The sequence below is a fragment of the Pteropus alecto genome, unplaced genomic scaffold (assembly GCF_000325575.1).
Source record: "Pteropus alecto unplaced genomic scaffold, ASM32557v1 scaffold5, whole genome shotgun sequence".
NCBI classification, from domain to species: Eukaryota; Metazoa; Chordata; class Mammalia; order Chiroptera; family Pteropodidae; genus Pteropus; species Pteropus alecto.
In genome coordinates, this window is record NW_006441953.1 from 29499175 (window position 1) to 29512269 (window position 13095).

Below are 13095 nucleotides of genomic sequence, written 5' to 3' on the forward strand. Positions count from 1 at the left end.
TTGGGGGGGATGGGACCAAACATTTGGAAACGCTTGCCTTGCAAAGACTCGGCCAAAAAAGGAGATTTAAATATTTCTCCTACCCACACGCTCCAGGAAAGCCTGGCCTGGAATTTCCTCATTTGTATGCCTGATTAAGATGAGTGTCACAGAGAGTGTGCGGATGGAACTGTGCTTGGCCCGCAGAGGTGGGAGCCACCATGGACCCCTGGCCTGGGGAAGCTGGGGTCCATGGTGGCTCAGGGCAAAGCCTCTTACAAGAATGTGGGACTAGCCCAGAGACAGAAAGGGACTTGCCCGTGATCTGACAGAGAGAGTGGCCAGATTGGAGCCTGGCCTCAGGAAGGCTAGTCCCCTTGTCTCAAGCCTGCCCATCAAATGGAAGGGCCGGCCCCGGGCGGGGGAGGGCACAGGTTGAGCACAGAGTGCCAAGGCCTTGCTCAGAAGTGGACAGTCACTGTCTGGACACTGCTGGCCCCTCATTCCCAGAAAATACCATTGTTTTGCAGATATCACCATCGTTTAAATCCAGGCTCGAGGCCAGTCGGCTGAGCAGCCTTGGCTGGCATCTTTCCACATTATCAGGGGCCGTCCTGTCCGTCGGCCCTCTGGGGTTACAGGCGAGGCAGCTGAGGCATCGCAGGGAGCGAGGAGAGCCGGGATTTGCCTCCGGATCATTCCCTCCTGGCCTGGGCACCTGCGAGACTTTTCCATAATCACATATACCACTGTAGGGACGGGGTTCTGCAGGAAGCAGGCTCCCGCTGGGCCCGCCCAAGGCCTGCAACAACGAAGGGTCCTGGAGGGAGCTGTGGGCAGGGCTACGGGCCGCAGGGATGTAGGGGCTCCCGGCACTGGTAACCCAGGACATTGTTAGTCACCTCCTCGGGTCTAAAGGGTAGTGGCAGTGGCGGCCAGTAAGAGCTGTAGCCGTAAACTGGGGTCGCCCTGGTGTCAGCCCCCGCTGGAGCTGGCCTGACCCTGGGGGGGTTTGAGTGTGCGACCTAGTCATCAGAAAAACAAATCCCCTGCCCCCTCTCCCCCAACACAGGCCCGCGACCCAGTGATGACTCCGCCTAGAAGTCAGAACATACAGGACCCCGAATGGCACAGAATATGGGCCAACCCCCAGAGACATTCCTGGTTTGAACCGTATGGCGTTTTCCACCAAAAAAAAATAAAAAAACCACACACAACAGACTTAGTTGCCAATTTTTAAAAGTTGGGGCCATCACATAAAATCTGAATTTCAGGCTTCTTTGGAAATTTGGGAAGATTTGGTTCCATGGGCCTCACGTTTCTGCGGCGGGAGGAGCCGAGGCAGACACCTGCCTTTTCACTAAGGTTGGCGTGCTCGCCAGCCAGCTCCCACCATCTGACACCCGCGCTGCCTTCGTCCCTGACATAACCCGTCTGGGCCTCGGGGTTGGTCAGGTGCCCACGGAAAAGAGGGGGAGACCAGAGCCAGGGACAAGGACTTCCCCAAGGTCACCGGAGTCAGGACCAGCAAGCAGATGTTCTGTCTCACTGGGGGCTTTGCTGTCCACCGTGACGTCCCAGATCCCAGTTAGGACTGGGACTCTGTGGGCTCTCACTCGGGGGGGAGACCCTCGTGGAGCCCACCCTTCCCTCAGCTCACATCAGAGAATCACGCTTCACTTCCGGTCTGCATTCCCAGGTGTCCTGCTGGAGGAGAGAGTCAGGTCTCCCATGAGCAGGGACCCGGGCTGTGTCTTTAACCGTGACGACCCCTCCCCTTCGCTCTGGCTGTTACACGCCTTGGTACATCCTCTCAGCCCGGGTCCCTGCGAGCTGGAGACAGCCCTGCGAGGGTTCGGAAGCGGGGTGCCAACGGGCATGCAGTGGGGCCTGGGGCTGCGCTGGGGTGTGACCCAGCTTGTCTCACTGAGCTTTCTCAACCAGTGTCTCCCCAGGGACTGGCTCGCCAGGCGTGTGGAGGGGGTGCCAATTTCAGCTTTCAGATTTCACCAAATTGGCTACAATGTCTGTCCCGTGTCAGTTCACTGAATGAATGACGGGTGCCACAGGACTCTGGGTCTAGGTGGTCAGGCACTGGAGAGGCGGGAGACCCCATGCCCACCCCTGGGAGCAAGGGGATGGGGTGGGGGTGCTGTTACCAAGAGCGGGGAGGTGGGGCTGGGCCGACGCAGAGGGGGCTCTCCGGCCACCCCCTGGATCTGGGCTTGCGGTCTTAGGGCGTCTCCGCCCCGTCCTGGAGCCCAGTTCCCTTCCAGCCCCGCCTGTGCCGCCAGCCCCCCTCCCCTTCTGCTCCGCCCTTCCCTCCGCGCTGGCCGCATCCAGCGAACTCCCACCACCCTGAAGGTCGGTCTCTGCATTCTCGGGCGTCTAGACCCTCGCCGCTCCCCTCCCCGCGTGCTTCCGCGGGCCTCTGACCCATCGGGCCTCAGACCCATGGAAAGGCTCAGGGCAGGGCCCGTTGAGGTCTGGGCCCTGGACAGCATGTGGCTCCCCGGGGCGGCGCAGTGGCCGTCTGGGCCTGGTGTCCGGGCTGGGAGTTGTCCTTTTCTCCCTTCTCCGGCACATGTCTGACCACTCCCTGTGCTTAGGGGAGCCGGGCAGAAGGGCAGACCAAGGCCACAGTTCAAATGGTACCCAGAAACCCCGGGGGCCCAGGAGACCTGTGGGAGGGAGGGACGGGGTCTGGGTGGTGGTCCCGAGGCGTGCCCTTCGTCTGATTGCCCTGGAGGTTCTCGAGAGCCTGTTATGCCAAAGGGGACGGTCTCATCTGCCAGGCCCTGGCGGATTGACCTTGCGGATCCAGCTTCCTGTGCAGCTCTCCTGGGTCGACTTCCTCGGAGGCAGCGGCGAGTTCCTGGACAAAGTCGTGCCTGTCACACAGTCCAGAGGGGACGTGGCGAGAACACTCAGGACGGGGCTCTCAGAGGGCAGAGAGGCCCAGCGCTCGGAGCCGGGGGCTTGATGCAGAGGCCAGGATGTGGCCGAGACAGCGGCGACCCGGCACGCTGGGGCACCGCTGTGAGCCAGGCGGCCTGCGAGCACGCTCCTCGGCCGCAGGGAGCTCTCGGTCACGGCCTGGCCGGCTGCGGGAGGCCCTGACTCACGCACTGCGCCCCGCCCTCTGAATCACGGCGCCTCTGGACGCCCAGGCCGGGTCCCCGGCCAGGCCCTCTGCACAGCTGGGCGAGATTAAGGACTTGGCCTCCCCTGCGGTGCGCATCAGTCTTCTGGGCCTGTCTCTCGCTCTTGTTGTCATCAGATGCTGATGGAAGTTTGGGAAGCAAGGCAGGAATGTGTTCGTTCTGGGCCAGGTCGGAACCGGGCTGCGGGGCAGGGCTTCAGGTTCCCTCCAGGTGGCGGCTCTGGGCTGCCAACTCCAAGCTCTGGGCGAATAAACAGATGGCTCAAGGCCCCAGCATCCCCATCTATAAAAAGGGGAAACAGTGGGACCCACCTCCCGGGGCCCGGGGGACTGAAGGAGAGTGTGCTTGGGAAATGCCCAGACCAGCACGGGACGCCCTGCAAAGCCCGGCTCTCAGGGCCCAGTGTCCTCATCTGCACCCCTCCCCTGCCACCCCATTCGCACTGACCACAGTGTGAGGACATCCAGGTTCCCCATTAGGCCCCCCGCCCCGGTCCCTGCCACCCTCCCCAGCCCCTCTCCCCTCCACGCCTTCTCCAACCTTCTAGGCTCTACAACTCCAGAACGTTCTAGGCTCTAGAACGGAGCATGACACTCCCCACCAAGCACGCCTCTGTCCCCTCGGCCTTCAGCACCCTTCCCCACTTCCTCACCTGGCCGTCACCTCGCCTTCCTCTTGGGGCAGGAGATGGCAGGATGAGATTTTGGCCCCCGCCACCACACACAAGTGACATTCCTCAGCTTGAATCACCTCCTCTGAGAAGCCTTCTCTGACCTCACCTGTCCCCAGGTGAACTTAGCTGAGCCTCCTCTGCATCCCTGAGGGACGCAGGCACACACCTTTCACCAGGGTCCCCTGTCTCCTCTGTGCCTCCTCCGGTTTCTGCCCGGAGCTCCTTCATGGCAGACAATGTGACTCATCCCTACACCACCGGGGAAGGCCTGACACGCTTTGAGAGAACAGGTGAAGGACTTCCAGTTAGGACAGCAAAGCTTCCACCGCCACCACCAGCCCAGTCTTTCCCCAAGACGCAGGTAGGCCCTACTTCCGTTTGAGGACCCCAGAGCTCTGAGAAGACCCAAATCGAGCCCCTCTCGGCTGCCAGCTGACAACCTTGACCCATCGAGGAATATTAGACATGGCCTCCTTCTCCGGTTATCACGCTGCTGTCATGGAGAGAGGGGCGGAATTGGAAAGAGGCCTGAGAAAGTCACTGGGCTCGGCGGCTTTTCTTCTGAGTCCATTCTGTGTGTCGTTAGCAGGGAGACGCGAGACCGGGGTGGGCAGGAGGTGGCGGAACGTGCTGATGAAAACCCAAGGTTCTGAGGATGCGTGTTTTGAAGTCCCCCGAAAATACCCAAAAGGCTGGAGTTCTGGAAACGCGTGCAGGGTTGGTTCCTGGAAACTCAAACACCGAGTGGCTGGTTTGTCCACGTCGGGCAAGCTCTTCTCCCCAAGAGAGTGCCAAGCCCTTGGGACTCTGTGAGCACTGGGAGCCTCGTGCCCTGGTCAGCGGAGATGGGGACCCCCACCCCAGCCAGCCTCTGCTTCTGTCTCTCCACTGCCTTCCGCTGTCCCAGCATCCTTCATCGCCACGAGGGCCTGGTGGTCCCTGGGTCACCTCAGCAAAGTGACTTCGGACTTCAGTTTCTTAGGAAATAGAGAAATAGTTCCTCTCTGCCATCCTCAGAGGGATGCGGTGAAGACCAATGGCTTAAGCCTGAGAAGGAGCTATTTTCCTATTAAATGCAAAATGGTGAGCAGGGGAAAGGCAGCGGGGCTGGGAGCCAGGGCACGAGGCTCTGAGCCCTGGCTTTCTCCAACTCACAGAGAGATGGGCGCGCGCGACTCACTCAACCTCTGGGGGGCCCCATTTTCCTGGTCTGTGAATGAGAGTCTCGCCCCGCGGACTTCAAGGGCTCTGCGGGCTCCAGCCTTTGAGAAGCCCGTGCATCTCATCTCTTCTCCCCTGAACAGCTCCTTGGAGGGGGCCCCACCACATCCAGCGCAAAGTTCTTCAAAAAGGTGCAGCCATGACATGCTGGCTCAGGGGCCACTGAGGAGCCAAGACTCCCTCGATCTCGTGGCCACGTAGCTGAGACCAGGGCCGCCCGATTTCCCAAGCATGCGACGGAATCGGAGCGGGCCTGGCAGCGGGCCTGCGTGCCTCTGACTCGGCTGGTTGCAAGAGGACGCAGGGGAGAGGACTCGTTCTCTGGAACCGACTGGCGTTGTGGAAGTCATCCCTCACTGTTGACTCTTCGTGGCTGCGGCGCTCTGTTCCTGCTAGAATTTTCTGTAGGGTTGGTTTCTCCTAGCGAAGAGCTCTCATACCAGTGTTACCCAGAGAGCTACGGGATGGAGCCTCCGGCCACTCACGATGAAGGTGGGGACTTGCATCCTACTCCCAGTTCTGCAGCCGGGGCTCGACCCCCCAGAACCTCTGAGAGAGGGTGTGGAACACAGCGCTGTCCCATGGAGGGTAGGGAACTAGGGTGCTTATCCACCAACCGAGAGCTGCTCTCGGGCTGTTAATGCATTAGAAATTCCCACCTGCCTGGTGTGTGCCATATGTGGCCCTATGACCAGAGGACACCTTCAAGAGAGATGCAAGAAGCCCTGGATGCGTTTGGGGACTCCTGGAGTCACTCCTGGGCCCGCAGCTGCCACCTGGTCACGGGTCAGGTGTCCTAGCTGGGACAGGGGCAACATTCTGGTAACTTCGAAAGGGTTCCAGTCTGAGGGATGGGGCCAGGGGCTGACAGTGACTGCTATGCCATCTCATAGGCTATTTGAAGGTGACGTGTCATAATGGAGGGAAAAACAGTGCCTGGCACATGGCAAGCACTGGAGAACTCACTGCTCTTATTAATATCTATCCTCGCCTCCCTCTGTCCCCAGCAGAGAAGGCTCCTCGCAGCCATGGGCTTCAAGGGAGGCTGCCACCAGGCTGACTGCAGGGCTGGGGTGTCGGTAGGTCTGAATCAGCCGCGGTGCCCTGGGCCTCTTGCCCACGACTGGTTTACGTGTGGACCTAGCATGCCTTTCTGGTCCACGAGACCTAAGAGGCAGTCGGCTTGCGCTAAGAAAGACCCGGCAGAGGGTCTCCTGATAGCCTCTGCTCGTTCCTGCACCTGGAGTCACTCCTGGGCCCGCAGCTGCCGCCTGGTCACGGGTCAGGTGTCCGAGCTGGGGCAAGGGCAACATTCCAGTAACTTCGAGATGGTTCCAGTCTGATTGCTCCACATGTAAAACTTTCTTCTGGAGGGGAACCAGAGCATAGGTTTCGCTCCAAGATAAGCTTCCTACAGAGTCGATGTGCATGTATTTCCTTCTTTAAGGGGGAAAAAAAAAATGCGCTGGCATTTTTCCTTTAGAACCACCCTCTGGTCTCCACGAATGGATCAAATTTGCAATCAACGTGCCCCGTTCTAAAGGTCTGGAGGGCTGGGCCTGGAAAGAAGGAAAGCAGTCATTTGTGACAGAATAGAGAAGGTTGGAGAAGCTTCCACATTCCTGCAAATTCACACCTCTCTGAGATGGGATGGGGGCTGCATCCGGGTCCTTCTGGGAGCCTGGGAGGCTGGATGAAATCACTGGGTTATGAAGCAATTTTACTTGGAATGAAGGGTGAATTCTTTTTCCTTTGACAAAGAAACACCAGCCTGCATTGGCCTTCTTTTGCCTTGGTAATCAGTTTTAGGAAGGGCTTTCGAATGCAGCTTGGATGAGGTTGGACGAGGTCAACTTTGAGGCTTGTCTTGGAGCTGTGGACCTAGCGAACGGCCACAACAAACAAGGGGCTGGAGGGACGGAGGGACTCGAGGACTCAGGCTCGGGAGTTGGGGGGACCCCTGGGGCCGCAAGCCTTCCCTGACCCCTCCCTGGAGAAACAGCGGGGAGAAAACGCTTCACTTTGGCGGCTTTAATGGGCTGGCGCTGCTGCGCGAACCCTCCCGGTACATCTAGGGCTCTGGCCGTGATAGGCTCAGCGCCCAGGAGGGAGAGGAGTGAGCACTATTAATAATCCTGACGATGGCGACTCTGCACAAGGCGGCTTTTCTGTCCCCAGCAGCTCCCCTGCCAGGTATTATTTTTCTCACTTTACATGCGAGGAAATCGAGGCTCAGAGGGGTTGTTAACCCGCCCAGGATCACCCGTCTGGGAGGAGGGCGACTAACTGTCCTGGTTTGCCCGGGATGGTCCTGGTTTTAGCACTAATCATTAGCAGTTCTGGGCTAACCCTAGAGGAGTCAGAACCAAGATTAAAGCCAAGTTCGCCTGGTCTGTTGCCCTCACACCCACACCCTGGCAGCTGCTGGTTTGCAGCCCTCATGAGACCTCACATGCAAGGTGAAACCCCTTCCTCAAGGCCACGAAACGACCGGCTGGGAGGAAGAACTTGAAGCTGGGACTGTCTTTCTCCAAAGTCTGTTCTTCTGATAAGGCTGACACAATGGCCGGGGTTGACGATGCCTTCAGCCATGTGCTGCTTCTGCACACGAGTAGGGATCCTAGTGCTTATACCTTTCCAGGGGCGGCGCACACGTCCTGGGGGAGAAAGCCGAATCTTTGCCACGTCTGCAGCCTTGCCTGGCTTGGAGCCGTGCCTGGTAGAGAGCGGGCAGGCATCAAAGCTTCGTGTGGCAAGGATCGGAGAGATCACACATGGCTTCGCTTTCATTTAAATAGCAACACAAATGTTCAACTGCTCAATAATTGGCAGACATAAATACAGACATAAAATAAGGACCAGTTTTAAGAGAACTACAAACACGTCAGTACAATGTGGTAACTTTTCTCATTAGAATCAACTGTTATCCCTCGTTATGTGACATAATCTAACTCTGATGTTCTTCCAGAAATAGGCTAAGCTGAAATCTCTATGCATATAGGGTAGTGAGTGTGTGTGTGTGTGTGTGTGTGTGTGTACATATCTTCTGTGAATAAACAGTTTTTCAAGCTGTTTCTCCTTCATTGAAGCTGTTTTGGATTTGCGAGCAACTACAGTGGAAAACTTGCTCTTTCATTGGCTGGCATTAAACCTCCCATTTAGCTGCTTGTCCTAATTATCCTAAGATTTGTTTCTATGTTGTGTTACTCCCCAACATCTCTGTCTTCTCAGCCACTCTCGGGCCCCTGTATCCTCATTTTTTGTAGCTAGAACAGAGCCCAAATGGAAGGGCGTCCCAGCTGAGTCTATTTTGAGTGCCTTCTGAGTCTGGGCTGTTGGCAGACTGCTGGTGTATTTTGAGATACACTCTCCCTTCTCTCTCTGGTAATAGAAGCTGATGCTTTGGCTGAGCACATGGCCGCCCCCGATGCGAAGACTGCATTTCTCAGCTTCCCTTGCCACCCGCGGTGGCTATTTGATGAAGTTTGGCCCCCCACCCGCGTGACTTGCACGCGCTCTGAGTCATGCCCTTAGGGCAGAGGCTCGTACCCTATTCTGCACGCTTTCTTCCCTTCTCACCGGTTGGCATACGAACGCGGTGCTGGTCGCTCCTGCGGGAGTCTTCACGCACTCATTTAACTAACAGAACCAGACGAAGAAAGAGGCGCGGCTCCCCGGGGGGAACCCGCAGAAATAACAGGCGATAGAAATAGACCCGGAGAGACGCCGGAGGCGGGAATGACCAGGCCCACGAGGAAGCACCTTAGAGATGGCAGAACCACGCGCTGGGAGAAGCGTGCGTCCTTGACGTGATACGTGAGGGAGAAATCGGTGTTCATCCTGGGCCTCGGCTGCAGTCACGGAACCCACGTCCTAGTGATACGGGGCCTTTCCGTAGCAGTTTGTCCGCTACGCGTCCTTGTCTTCCGATACTAGTCCACGCTGTCATGCTCGCTACTGCGAACATCGTCGCGGGGCAGCTTAAGCGGACACCGACGCCGTCTTCGCGTCCAGGGCTCTTGGATCAGAGTCATCGTCAGAATCTGAACAGTCTGGCATGAAGGCGGCTGCGTGGGTGCAGGGGTGGGAGCCGCGCTTGGCCGCACGGAGTAGACCAAGGGGGCGGGCGGTGGCGGCACGGTGGCACCTCGCCTCTAGCGTGCGCCGACCCCGCATCAGCTCTATGCGGAGCGCGTATCGGTTCACGGCCGTGTGGGTCAGGCACTGTCGGGCCCCGTTTCCCGGGCGAGGAAACCGAGGCTCCCCGTGCCCTGCCACGCTGGTCTTCCCGCGGCGTCTCGCCTGCGCGGTTCTCCGTGTGGTCCTGGCCTCGCACGCCGTTCCCTCTGTCCCGAGTCCCCTTCCTCCCGGCGGCTGCCAGATACTCGAACAAAATAAAACAAACAAAACGCAAAAGCAGGAGATGCAGTGGCGTTCAAGTATCGGATAAACAGTGGGAAAATTTCTAGCAAAAGCGTGTTCTGTGCAGTAGCAGCTCCAGCCCTGGATGATGACGCCTGGTCCGTCCTGGACTTGTTCCTTGGCCGTTGGCCGTTTACTTACCCTAAACATGTTGGTTATTTACGTGAACTGCAAACTGAACTGGGTGAACATAAGTTCTATGTTTTGCCTGGAAACCCTGTGTCTGCTTCGACCTCCTGGCTTTACCTGGACGTTTCCTGGTTGTCCTGCCAGTCTCGGCATGCGTGCAGACTCCCCAGGGAGCCCTTCGCCGACGCCCGGCCTAGCCTGGGCCCCTGTGGGCAGCTTCTTCCGGACCTCCGCTTCTTGCTCTCGGACCTCTGATCTTCGTGTGACTATTTGGTCGACCCCTTTCTGGTCAGATGGGCTGTGGGGACCTCGATGGCAGACATCATCGCGCCTCTTCTCCCAGCACTGTGCCTGGCACATAGTAGGTGCACAGGTAATAGTCAGGGAATGAAATCGAAATAAAAAGTGTTTGAGTAGCTCATCCAAGACCGCCCACGTAGCAAGCGAGACACTTAAAATTTAAATTTTAAAGGATTTAAATCTAAGGAACAAAGCTAAGAGATGTTTTACGCAGACTCCGTCAGATGGCCTCCGCGTTTTACAGGAAAACGCAGACTCCGTCAGATGGCCTCCGGGGTCCCATGGCTGCCTCCGTAGCCCCCACAAGGGAAGGCAGCTCAGTGGGTCGGTAGGGCCCTGGAGCGAGGCTGCTGGAGACTGAATCCAGGCTGGCTGCTGATTATCTGGGTGGCCTTGGGGTAGTCACCCGACCTCTCTGGGTCACAGCTTCTCTATCTGTAAAATGGTGACTAAAAACAAAAAAAACTTCCCTCGTAGGATTGTTGTGAGGGTGAATCGGTACCTCTGGAACCCTTAGAACGCCAGCCGGCACGTCACCAGGGCTCAGTACGTGCGGGCGACCGTTACGCCATCTCTGCTGGCTCGCCGTACGCCAGCCACACGCGCCCACCTGCTTCCTACCTCAGGGCCTTGGCACGTGCTGTTTCTTCTGCCGTCAAAGCTCTTCTCATACTTTTTCGCCCGGCCAGCTCCTTCTCATTCTGTTGACCTCAACTCTCTTCTCAGAAGGGGCTTCCCTCCTCCCTCCCACGGATACTTTGCGCTCACCCGCCAGAACCCGGACCGAAGCGTGTAATAAAACGTGTATTTGCTATGTATTAATTTGCGGTCCGGTTCCTTTCGCACTGGATTTTAAGTTCCAGCAGGGCAGGGGACGCTTCTGGCTTTCTCCCCATGAGACCCACAGCGGCCCGCACGGTGCCAGTCACACGGTGGGCGTTCAGTGAACAAATTCATGAAGATAAAACCACAGGACACGGTAGCCGATGGCACAGATCGGGGAGACGGGCTGGAGGTGACAGGCCTGGGAAATGGGGAGAACTTGGCCTTTAACCGAGTCTGGGAGCAGTTTGGCCAATGTTTACCAAGTGTTCTGCCCGTCAGCTAATCACACACCAGTGTATGAAACGCATCTCATGGGCCAGGTAGCTCTGATGGCCTTGATGGCATTTTCCTCCCGTAGTGGCTGCCTCAGGATTTCTGTGTGCGCGCCTAAGGGATGGACGGAAATAAGAACAATCATGGCCAGGAGCTGCCAATTTAAAAATATACATTATCTGAAATAATTCCTTAAAAGCCCATTGTAAAAGGCACCCCCCTCCCTATTTTACAGATATGCTAACTGAGTCTTTAGAAGGGACAAGTGATTTACCCAAAGTCGCAGACGGTAGCAGAGCTGCTGGGATTTGAACCCTTGTCTGCCCAGCTCGAAAGCCCGTGTTCTCGTCTGTCCACCCGACAGCCTTTGGAAAGCTGGACCTGGACATGGTTGGTCTGGCTACGAGTCCTCGTCGGCACAACGCGACAAGACGGAGGTGGTCTCGGGGTCCACGTCTCAATGCCCGGGAGTCGGCACGCCCGCCAGGCCCTGCTACGGGGGAGCAAACTCAGCAGCCGTTGCTCTGGCTCGATACCCTTCCTTGATTCTTTCCTCCTTTGACCCATAAATCAACCTGTTCATTCATTCATTCATTCGTTCATTCATTCATTCAATAAAATGAATTGCACAGGCCAGACACATGCACAGGTTAAGTGCAGGGAGTGTGACCACCGGGGGTTGGCAGGCACTGGACAGGGTCGACCGTGTAGTCCCAGAGTTCCTGGGACTCGGGGACCAGACAAGCCCTTTAATCTCCAGAATGGCATCCAGTAATGAAGACCCACAGAAGGCACCAAGCAAGGCGGCTCTGGCAGACTCCTGGTGGGGGTCAGCAGCCTCATCTTACCCTTGGGTAATCTTTGTGTCCTCACAGCCTTGACAAGAGGCCACTGCTCTGTGTGTGCGTGTGTTTTAAAAAGAGGGGCCAAGAGGGATTTAAATCAAAACAGGCATCTCTAGAAATTCGTGTCTCTGTTGGATCGGGGTCAATTAATGAAGTGAAGAAAGGGAAGATATCACGTCAAAGGTCATCTGGTCACTCAGCAGACACTCACTGAGGACTACGGGGCGCCAGGGCTGCGTCTCATGGGCCCCCAGTCCAGAGGGGTAGAAGGACAACCATGCGGTGAGCCACGTGCTGGGAGGGTCAGGACACAGAGCAGTGAGCCCATGTGTCTGTGCTTGTCACACTCCGTCTTACACCTGTCTATACTCTGGATCCTTAGCTCCTTAAGGACAGAAAATGCCTCTCGGTCTTGTCTGTCTCCCCAGGCCAGGCCACCTAGATGTAAAAGGAAAACAGGAGGCCCCTTGTTCAAAAAAGAAAGAAATGCTAACAAAGTTACAAAAATATAAAGCTTCTTTTCTCTTGTGGTCTCTTATCATGCTGTTTAAAAAAACTAATAGCAATCTAAGTAAATAAAAATAAAAACGATTAGCCTGAATTTTATCATTTATCTTTAAATCATGTGACGCATTGGAAAAATGCAAATATGATTATACATTGGTATCTTGGCGCTCGTACAGGCGCATACATTTATTTCTTATCAGAGCCACGGAAACGCTGCGCAAAATCAGCTCGACTGTTTCATTTCGCTTCGCGATCCGCACAGTTCTGCCAACGCTCTCTGTCTTCCACTTGCTGAAGGGGGCTCAAGGGCTGACTCGCGGAGACGGGGTCACCCTATCTGTCCCTGTCCTTCTGTGCCATCGTGTGAGTGGTTGGCTAATGCAGGGAAGTAACAGGAGGAAGAAAAGATACATAAGGACCCTTGTCACCAGCTTTTCTCAGAATGCCATCGCCTTCTCTCCGCATTTGGCACAAGTTCTGGTTGCAGCTAAAAGTGTGACCCTGGGAGCCGTCAGAGCCCCTGCTACTCAGTCAGAGAGGCAACACGCTTACCTGGAACTTGCTCCGAGCTCTGCTTCTCGAGTCCTTGGGAATTCTGTGCGCACGGAGCCTCGTGAACGTCTGTGCACCGCCCAGCAAGGCAGAGCAGACACGCACACTGCGTCTATCTCCTCAGCTCATGGCACGCTCTCTTGCCCCGTCGGACTTCACTTACTAAACCCAAGTTCAAAGACAAAATTATGACGGCTCTCAAGAT